At 35.5% G+C, this 9,923-nt stretch overlaps 1 long non-coding RNA gene across 1 annotated transcript; it reads left to right on the plus strand.

Annotated features, from left to right (window-relative positions):
- The first annotated feature begins 86 nt into the window (after window positions 1-86).
- LOC113469662 lies at window positions 87-380 on the plus strand. The gene is made up of 2 exons (XR_003393008.1): window positions 87-142; window positions 268-380. It is a non-coding gene; the product is annotated as an uncharacterized LOC113469662 (long non-coding RNA).
- The last annotated feature ends 9,543 nt before the right edge of the window (window positions 381-9,923 follow it).

The following is a 9,923-nucleotide window of genomic DNA, read 5'->3' on the forward strand; positions in this document are numbered from 1 at the left end:
CCTCTGACGGTTTACCTCCTTGCTTTATATGAGAATAATGAGAAGCGAGCTAACGCTTATCTTGCAATGTTTACAAATTTCAGTGTCGACTTTCGAAAATCAAAAGTGAGAAGTGGTGGTGGTGTTTGTTTGGTGTGAGTAGGTAGGTATAGGTACTGTGAGTCTGGTGAAATAATTAATAAAATGTCTTGTCTTGACAACCAAAATAAATTTTGTTAAAGACTTAGTCCGTTTGAAGTAGAAAATTTGAACTGTTTTCCGTTCCAGGTAATTCGACAATCACAAAAAAATCCAATCTGTTTTTGTGAACCGAATCAAACGTTTGGAGGAAAACGTTTTAGGAATACAGCCATGGCCACATCCAAAACTTCAAGCACATACAACCGTCAAAGTTGGGAAGATGCTGTAAGTTTGCAAACGTTTTGTATTTTTCCACAGTTGTTTTGTTGCATTAAGTTTGTTTGATTTCAATGTTTGTATTTTGCTTATTTAAAATATTGGTTTCAAGCTTGTTTTTTATATCAGTACTTTTTTGTGGAGGCCAACTCTTGACGTTAATTTTTACTTTCCTTATCCTATAGGAAGGAATGTAATGTAATCGGGTCAAATTTTCGATGGTCAGTTTTTAGTGCCAAAACACGTTTTGAGGTCCCCAGAGCCTAAATCCGTGTGTCTGTCTGTAAACAAAATATCTCGAGAACGGTAAGAGCTAGAGACTTGAAATTTGGTATGTTTCCGTGTGTGTGTCTGTCTGTCCTTCTGTCTGTCTGTAAACAAAATATCTCGAGAACAGTAAGAGCTAGAGACTTGAAATTTTGTTGTGTCTGTCTGTCTGTAAACAAAATATCTCGAAAACGGTAAGAGCTAGAGACATGAAATTTGGTATGTGACAGTGTGACAAGGATGCGACACGAAACTTTTGGTTAAGGTCAGTGCAGCGGTTGGCGGCATTTTGTTACTTTTTGGCGGTTTTTGGTGTAATTTAACAATATCTCGGGAACGGTATGAGCTAGAGACTTGAAATTTGGTATGTAGTTCACAAATGTGACAAGGGTGTTACACAAAATGTTTGGTCAAGATAGGTGCTGCGGTTGGCGGTATTTTGACAGCTTTTTCGCGGTTTTCGACCGTTTTTGGTGGTTTTCAGCTATACCGACTACACGGTTAGAGATATTGTAAAAGTTAGGGTAGAAGAACACCTAAATAAGCATTTTTCAATAGGATAAGGAAAGTCGTGTGATGTTCACACCAGATTTTTTTTAACACTAAGTGGTTTTTGGGGGGATATGATATACAATTGAAAATTAATAGCAGTTGTAAGAAAATTAGCACTTGAAAATAAAAATTATTGTAAGAAAGAGAAAAAAATCAAGTAAGCATCATTCAATAGGATAAGGAAAGTCGTGTGATGTTCACACCAGATTTTTAATGTTTCCATATTGGTCAATTATGTGGTTCGCTGTATCTTCTATCAATCTTCATTGGTGACGTATGCGTCTTCATTACTGATGTATGTGGGTAAGAGAACATCTGCTGTTGGTTAGTAGGTTTTAGAAAGCTTTCGACTTTATAGCATCATCCTTTGCCTTTTCTACAAGTTTGGCCATGCTTCGGGATGAACTAGCGGGATTCCGGAGCGAAGCGACGGAATTCAGCTAGTTTGATATAAAAGACTGATTTTCTTCTCATAATGTCGGTTTTTAACTGGGGTGATAATTTCAAAAGTTGGTTAGGACTTGGGACCCGTGTTACATTGTTACATACAGTATGTCTCAGAAGTCCTGTCAGGTACCTACCCCTTTATCTTTTGAAAGGCTAGGAATTTTTTAATTCTAATCGATTCTAGGATTAGGAACACGCATTAAAAACCTGGTTCTGCCGCGAGAAGGGACACATTTTGGATAAAAATGGCCATCTCTTGATTAATTCAAATGAGAACCCATATTTTTTAAATCTACATTTTTACCGCTTTTTGGCAGGTTTCGACCGCTTTTTGGCGGTTTTCAGCTATATCGACTAAACGGTTAGAGATGTTGTAAATGTTACAACAGAACACCCAAATAAGCACCATTCAATAGGATAAGGAAAGTCGTGTGATGTTCACACCAGATTTTTTCCTCTTACATCTTGAAACAATTTCCTCCCAAGCGACAGAGAGTAAAATATTTAAAATGTCGTCGGCATCTGGCGAGGACTTACGCTTGAGTAAGTTTCGTCTGAAGAAAAAGTTCTTGAACTTTGGACTCGCATAATGAATTCTCATTAATCCTTCAATACCCAGGAGAAAATTAAAACGGCACTTTCGAATTTAAAGGCAAAAAAAAAGTTGGAAGGAAAAAACGGACCGAAAAAAAGAAGAAAAAACTGAAAAAGTAAAAGGAATTGAAAAGAAAAATGAGAGAGAAAAAAAAAATATTTCTTTTGACAACGTTTTCGGATTATTATATTAGGTTTGAAATTAAATTCATTTTGGAAATTACGAGTATTGTTTCTTTATATTTTTCATTTTATTTTCTTTTAAATTTCTCTTTTTCTTGTAAAATATTAAGTTGTTGGGCTGTTTTAGTACCTATTCATTCCGCGTATAAAATTAATAAAAAGGATCTAGATTTCAAAGAATTGTTAAACTCAAAGGCAAGCAGTTGAAATAAAAAAAAAAAAAAAAATATATCTAAAATTTTCTTATTATGTTCTTGTAGATTTTTTTTCTTTCTTTCTTTTCCTTGAATAAACAGCTATTCAATACGAGTAATATTTCCAAAGATGCTGATTGCTAATCCAGTGAAATTTGGAAGGTTTTTGGGGACAGTTTTCCCAAGAGATTTACCTAATTTGAAATTTGGGAGATTTTTAAAGATAAATATAGGGCCATCTTGCTTAATGTCTTCAATTTATCTTCTAGAGATGACCATGATTGTTAGATTGTAGAAATAAAACTGTGGAAACACCCTAATGACCCCTGTTGTAAGAGGAGTTGCAAGCATGATGGAAAGAGTAAAGAATCTAAAGAGCAACAAGTAAATCTATCCCTACTCAGTTTTCTGATATCTCCCATTCATCTTCTCATTCGTAAACCATCTTGCTCACTTTTCTTACTCACAGACTTCCTCTCATTCATTCACTCGCCTTTCATATTTTATCCATCCTTTTATTCACTATTCATTCGTCTGAAAGTGGGTTTACACTCTCAAGACATTTTCACTTACTGGCTTACGGTATGTTAGGTTTGCACAAATTGGTAAGAGAGAGAGAGAGAGAGAGAGAGACCTAGAAACGAGCTTGAGCGGCGCGGGGAGATACCTACATGGATACTTTGTGAAAACATGGAAGAGGAAGATGTTTTTTCTTTGAAAGGAAGATGATTTCGTGTCGTTCGGTCATCTTTTCTTTTCTGAAAAAAAAAAGAAAATCGATAAATAATACATATATATACAAAATGGGTATTTTACTCAATAGTACAATCTTATTACAAAGAATGTTAAATGCATTGTTGACATTAAGCATGTTAAACGTAGATATTGAGAACCATAGTCACTGAAACGTCAATCTGACAATGTGACAATATCCTCGATAATCTCCTTTTCCTTTATCTATCAGAGAGGCTTTCCTTGGGTACTTCTTGGAAAGAAAAAAATTGCTGATAAACTTGAATACAATTTTTCATTTCCGACTCGATAACTTTTAATGAAAACTTGCTTTTTTCTCAACTTCCCAGTCAAGAGAAATAAAACTTAAAAGGAGAGAAAAAAAAATGGGAAAAGAAAATAAGAAGATAGAAGGAAGAAAATATGGCTGTGACTTCTGTCTATAAAACTTGTGTTCGTACGGATAAACTTTGGATATAAATCTCTCAAAACAACAGGGCCACTCAGGATTTCAAAATCACTCTTAAAGGTGGTTTTATATGTACGTTCAAGCCATTTGCACAAACTGGCTTGCTCATGCCGCTTTCTTCGGTTTGCACAAAACTGAGAAAGGAACCTAGAAAAAGTTTTTTGGCTTGTGCAAACTTCAAGCATTGTATGTTAGGTCCCTTAGATGTTACTTGCCTAATTAGGCTTATGAAGTAATAGTTTTCTTGCAGTGATTGTCAAAGTTGGTATACATAAAATTTGAGCCCTTTTATGTATAAAAGCTTTCTTTATTTTTAAATGTTATCAATGTACCTATTATTAAGTATATTCCAATAATATTATTAAAATACCTAATAATATTTATTTACTAATTTGTAAAACTTTACTTTGCATTCGGATAAATACTATTGTTTATATATAGCTTATACCAAATGAAATAATATTAAATGTATAGTGAATGATACCTACCTAAGTTTTAACACTTTTTACCTGCAGAATTGCTTATTATTGTAAATGTTAATTTAAATATTGTTTAAATAAGGAAACTTTTGTTTAAATTTGTTTACTCTATGTAAAATTACTCATTCTAGTCACTCATTGTTTTTCGTCTTACCTAAAGCAGAGTTAACACTTAACCGTTTACCTAGGTATATTTTATTATCATTTATACCTACCAAGATTAGTAAAAATAGCTAAAACATAATTATATTATCTATGTATAATAACGAGACTATGTATGTATGTATGTACACAGTTGTTTTGTTGCATTAAGTTTGTTTGATTTCAATGTTTGTATTTTGCTTATTTAAAATATTGGTTTCAAAGTAGTAAAGGCCCTAAATACCTACTAAAACAAAACTAATAAAGATATTTATAATTCAATAATTAAATCCTTAAATTAAATACAATGTTATTTAATTTAAATTCAATTATTCCAGTTTTAATTTACGTACCTATAGGTACCTAACAACTTTTGCTCAGGGATTTGTAGCGTAGGTTGAAGAGGTTCAATGAGACTACTGCACAAAGCGTAAGTCGAAACGTTTTCTGTCTTTTCAATGGTAATCTGAAACTCAAAACAACCCTTCTCGTCATTATTTCCAAGTTTTTGTTTTAGTTTCCGTTCTTTCTCGTGATTTTTTTCTTCTTCTCTTTTAATTCTTATTTATTTTCGATTTATTCTTCGAATTTATAATTCCAGAAGTTTCCAAACACGACAAACTTTTTTATGAACATTGCTTACAAGAATTTTATCCTTGTTATTTATTTATTTATTTTTTTATCACCATTTTGAAGAATACACTTATTGTCAAAAATGTCTGTAGAATACAATTAATTATGTACCTACCTAGGAACATAGTCTTGCCATTTTGAAAAGCGTGGGTTCTTTTACGACGGATTTCGTCACAGCTGAAAACGTCTCGTCTCGTGGGGGAATTATAATTTGGATAAAAAAGATGCAAAATGCAACTTTAGAATTAGATTAAATTCGTGCAAAATTAAATATGAAGCAATTTGGGTACTTTTAGGTGGATTTCACATCTAGACCGCAACTTGTAGTATACGGCAGTTTTAATGTCTTATGGGCCTGTTCACACTTAAACAAAAAGTTCATGTGTGAACAGGCCCATAAGACTATGTGGCCATTAACATGAAAACTGCCGTATACTACAAGTTGCAGTCTGGATGTGAAATCCGCCTTACATTGCTGGATTTCCATACAACTGACTGGGAAGTCTCAACTTCCCAGTCTAGAGAAATAAAACTTAAAAGGAGAGAAAAAAAATGGGAAAAGAAAATAAGAAGATAGAAGGAAGAAAAGATGGCTGTGACTTCTGTCTATAAAACTTGTGTTCGTACGGATAAACTTTGTATATAAATCTCTCAAACACAACAGGGCCACTCAGGATTTCAAAATCACTCTTAAAGTTGGTTTTATACGTTCAAGCCATTTGCACAAACTGGCTTGCTCATGCCGCTTTGTTTGGTTTGCACAAAACTAGAAAAAGTTTTATGGCTTGTGCAAACTTCAAGCATTGTATGTTAGGTCCCTTAGAATCCTTAGATGTTACTTGCCTAATTACCTACTACCTAATTAGGCTTATGAAGTAATAGTTTTCTTGCAGTGATTGTCAAAGTTGGTATACATAAAATTTGAGCCCTTTTATGTATAAAAGCAAAGGATTGTGTGGAACAATGCTGAAGTAAATGAGCTTCTTTCGTTTGAAGCTCTTTCAGACCTTTGGACCTTGTCAGCTGGCCACAGATTCTCCATTAGTTTTTTTTTCGGTAAGGCGCTTTAACTATAGCTACGGTTGGTAGTATGTCGTTCGCGCCGACTCCCCAGATGGATCAAATCATATTGTACAGCTTACACCCATATTTATGAACAAAATGCTGGCTCTTAAGTTCGTGCTAAGCATAGTCTCAAGGCATTTGATTGGTCAATTTTGACTTGAGACTGATCTAAGAACGATCATTCTTGTTCATAAATACGAGTGTCAATGGCTTTCAGATAGTTGATTAGGGAGTCAACGCCCTCCGGACTGTCAGTCAGTAACGGAGGGGTAGGTAGGGAGGCGCGGATGTTGGCATGCAGATGACAGGACAGGATGTGTAGAACGGTAAGAGGATCGCCACAGCGGCAAGATGGCGGTGGGGTTCTTTTGAAGAGAAAGCTGTGGGTGGCTCGAGTGTGACCGATCCTCATGCGACATATAACAACCTCTTCATATCTGTTGTCCCTATTAGAAGATCCCCAGTCCTCTATGACTGGTTTGACTCTTTTCAGTTTGTTGGGGATAGGTAGGGTGTCCCATAGCGCTTGCCATTTGGTTTTAGTGAGTTTAGCGGCAAATGGTTTCAGATCCAGCGGAGAGCAGAGTTTGAGTGGCAGATGAGGATTAACAGGATTCCTGGCAGCATTATCAACAAACTCATTACCGGCTATCCCGGAGTGAGAGGGACACCACAGAAAAGAAACTGTTTTACCATAGTCTTTTAGCTTACGCCAGGTGACGGAAATTTTTGCAACGATGGGGTTGTCAGAGGTGTTATTAGATAAAGCAGTAAGGGCGCTCTTAGAGTCTGAGATTATTAAAAAGTGGGATGAAGGAAGGAATTTCAAGTGCTCCAAGCACAGATGGATAGCGATGAGCTCGGAGGAGTATACACACACCACCTGGTTAAGCGAGGTCGACAAAACAATAAGGTTATTAATGCTATAGGCACAACTTGTACCGTTGACAGACTTGGAACCATCGGTATAACATGGTGTAAAATGAGCATACTTGGAGTACAGCAAATCCCTAAAGTGTTGTTGGAAGGCAACAGAGGAAATGTTGTCTTTTTTGTCGGAGCCGAGCGAATTATCAAACGTAGGTACATCGAATGACCAAGGAGGAAGGGGTTTAATGTAGGGCAGAAAGATACTATTGAGAATAACAGCGGAGAAGGTAGGTATGCTCCATTAGTTTTTGATTAGAAGACTTTGGAGCTTCATACCTATTTGGTACAAAAATTTAGACCGTTTACTGCATTTTCTTTGAAACGTTTTGAGTAGAGGTAAACATGTTTGGCGTCTTCCTTCTTTCGTTCCAATATACTCAAATTCTTCTGAGATTTCCTAAAAACTTTAGCCCTTTTATCTTGTGTGCCTATTTTGATTGATGAACATTAATTTTTGCAAAAATCTCACTTCATCATTCTTATCTCACTGAATTGACAAATCAAAGGGTGAATGTTAACAGTAATATGCACGGATACATACCAAGATGTTACCTGTCTAGTGTCTACTTACCTACCTATAGCTTTTATTAATACAGTCTAACTTGTCTAAGTGGGACCCGTCTAAATGGGAAATCTGGGTAAACTAAGAAAAAAATCGTGGCCCCTTGTTTTATAGTTGTAAATTGGAAAACACTTTTGCAATTGGGGAACCTGAATAAGTGGGGGGGAAATGGTTGATACTTTGGTCCGTGAAAATAAGTAGCAATCTTCTTTATCTTTTCAGCGTTGTGAATTGGTGCTTTTTATTACAATGCCATAGCATAGGTTCATAGAATTTAATAAAATTATACTACCTACATATTGAAGCATTCCAATTATTGACCAAACAAAAGTTCTTCCACCGAACTTTCAAAATAAGATTTGGAAAAGTTTTGCCTATCGCCCCCCTCCTCCTCCCCATCAGGCAAAGGGTTAAAACATTTTATTACAAACAAGGGGACCATATTATTTAATATTTCACTTCTTTAGAGCCAAAAACTCACGGACCTTTTTCCGTCTGTTACAAAAAGGCACACGACAAGATACTTATTGCAACGTTACTGTCCTTACAAAGGACTTTCAAAAGTTTATAAAATACACTCTGAAAATTTGGAGCAGATTTAAATTTGGAACTTTTGTAATATTTCCATTCAAAATAGAGCCAACTAGAAACTCAAAGACTAGTTTCCTAGTTAGGTAACAAAAACTAGGTGAAAATCTCAAGTGGTCTTAAATGTTGTAAAATACTCGACTATTATAAAACTAATATCGGTGTCTGCGGTCAAATTGGTTAAAATGTTTCAATTCAAGGCAGGGTGCACCTTAACCAAGGTTCCATTTCGAATTTAGGAAGATAATGAATTCCAGGAAAAGGATGTTAAATAATGTGGGAGTTATAACTTTGTGGAGAATGAATGAAAACTAATACCTGGAACTATACATATCATTATACGTGGTAAGCTAGTAAGTGAAAGGAAAACTTTTCCTCCATCAATTCTTATGAATGTAAACCTAAGAATTTGTAAATTGTTATGTATCTTAGGTATACCATTATAGGTACCTGTGGAAAATATTTCGAATCAATTAAACAGACTGTCTTCTAAAAATAAAAACAAAACTATGTATAAAAGACCTTGGTAGTCTTATTACTAATTATTACCTAACCTAGATAGATATTCGTAAATAATAATTCACTGTAAAAGTACTTACAAAAAGTCCAAAATAATCACTACGAAGCTCTCTTTCTGACCAAGATATAACATACTAGTATGTCATGTTAAGCTCTGTTGCCTGTTGCGTCCCCATAATAATTAGGTATTAATTCTGCAGGGGCAAAGTGCTTTTCCATGAGGGTCTCCTAATAAAGCTGATTATACAAAGCTTACAGAAGAAAAAAACCAACGTTAATGACATTATTTATTTTCTGCTGATTTCCCCAGGGACATGCGATCATGGGGAAGATATAAATATCTCGAAAGTTTGAAAAGAAGGAACTTTTTCTTTCCCCCCGCCCCCTGTCTTCGAGACTATAAAAATAACGTTAATTAAATCTGGATCTTGGAAAGTTTGCTAAGGTTTTTTCTCTAAAGTTTTTCTTCCAAGGTAGAATCATCTTACCTAATATGTAGGTACCTAACAACCTATATGATACGTAACATATCTACTACTTCCATCAGTTCAAACAGGGCTTGTATTTCAGACTACTGTGGGTAGGTAGTTCATTTAGCCAGAAAAGGAGAGAGGAAAAAAAATGGCGTTATCCCCTTTATCCCATCTCCATTTTCTGTCCTATTAAGAATAAAAGCTGGGATATAAGATTTCCTCTTTAAGGTATACCTACCTACTTACATTTTTGTCTCCCAAAAATTTTGCTAGTATTCCCCCACTCACGGTTAAAGTTCTATCGTTTCGTCAGGAAATCACACACACTTCCAGAAAGGATTATCAAGTCATTTTGGCTCCGTCTTCCAAAAATATGGAAGCAAAAGATAAACGGAGGGAAAAAGGATTGTGAACGAAAAATTCCCGCCATCTTTCATGTTTTTGCCCCCTCTTCCATCTTTTGATCCCTCTATTTCGGAGGGAATATCCCCCCCCTTTTTTGGCGTAGGATCAAAATGAGAACAGATTACGCCCTCATTGTTATGTAAATGTGAAATAATGATGTGTTATGAATGTTGTACATGCTGCTGATGGGGAGTTTCTATAGAGCTCTTTGGGGAAGTGTAGGGGGGGGGGGGTTCAATAGAGTTATTTTGGGTGGTGTAAGTAAGCGGTAGGGGGAGTGGTGGGGGGGGGGGG

This window comes from Diaphorina citri, unplaced genomic scaffold, assembly GCF_000475195.1.
Source record: "Diaphorina citri unplaced genomic scaffold, Diaci psyllid genome assembly version 1.1 scaffold1177, whole genome shotgun sequence".
Classification (NCBI taxonomy): Eukaryota; Metazoa; Arthropoda; class Insecta; order Hemiptera; family Psyllidae; genus Diaphorina; species Diaphorina citri.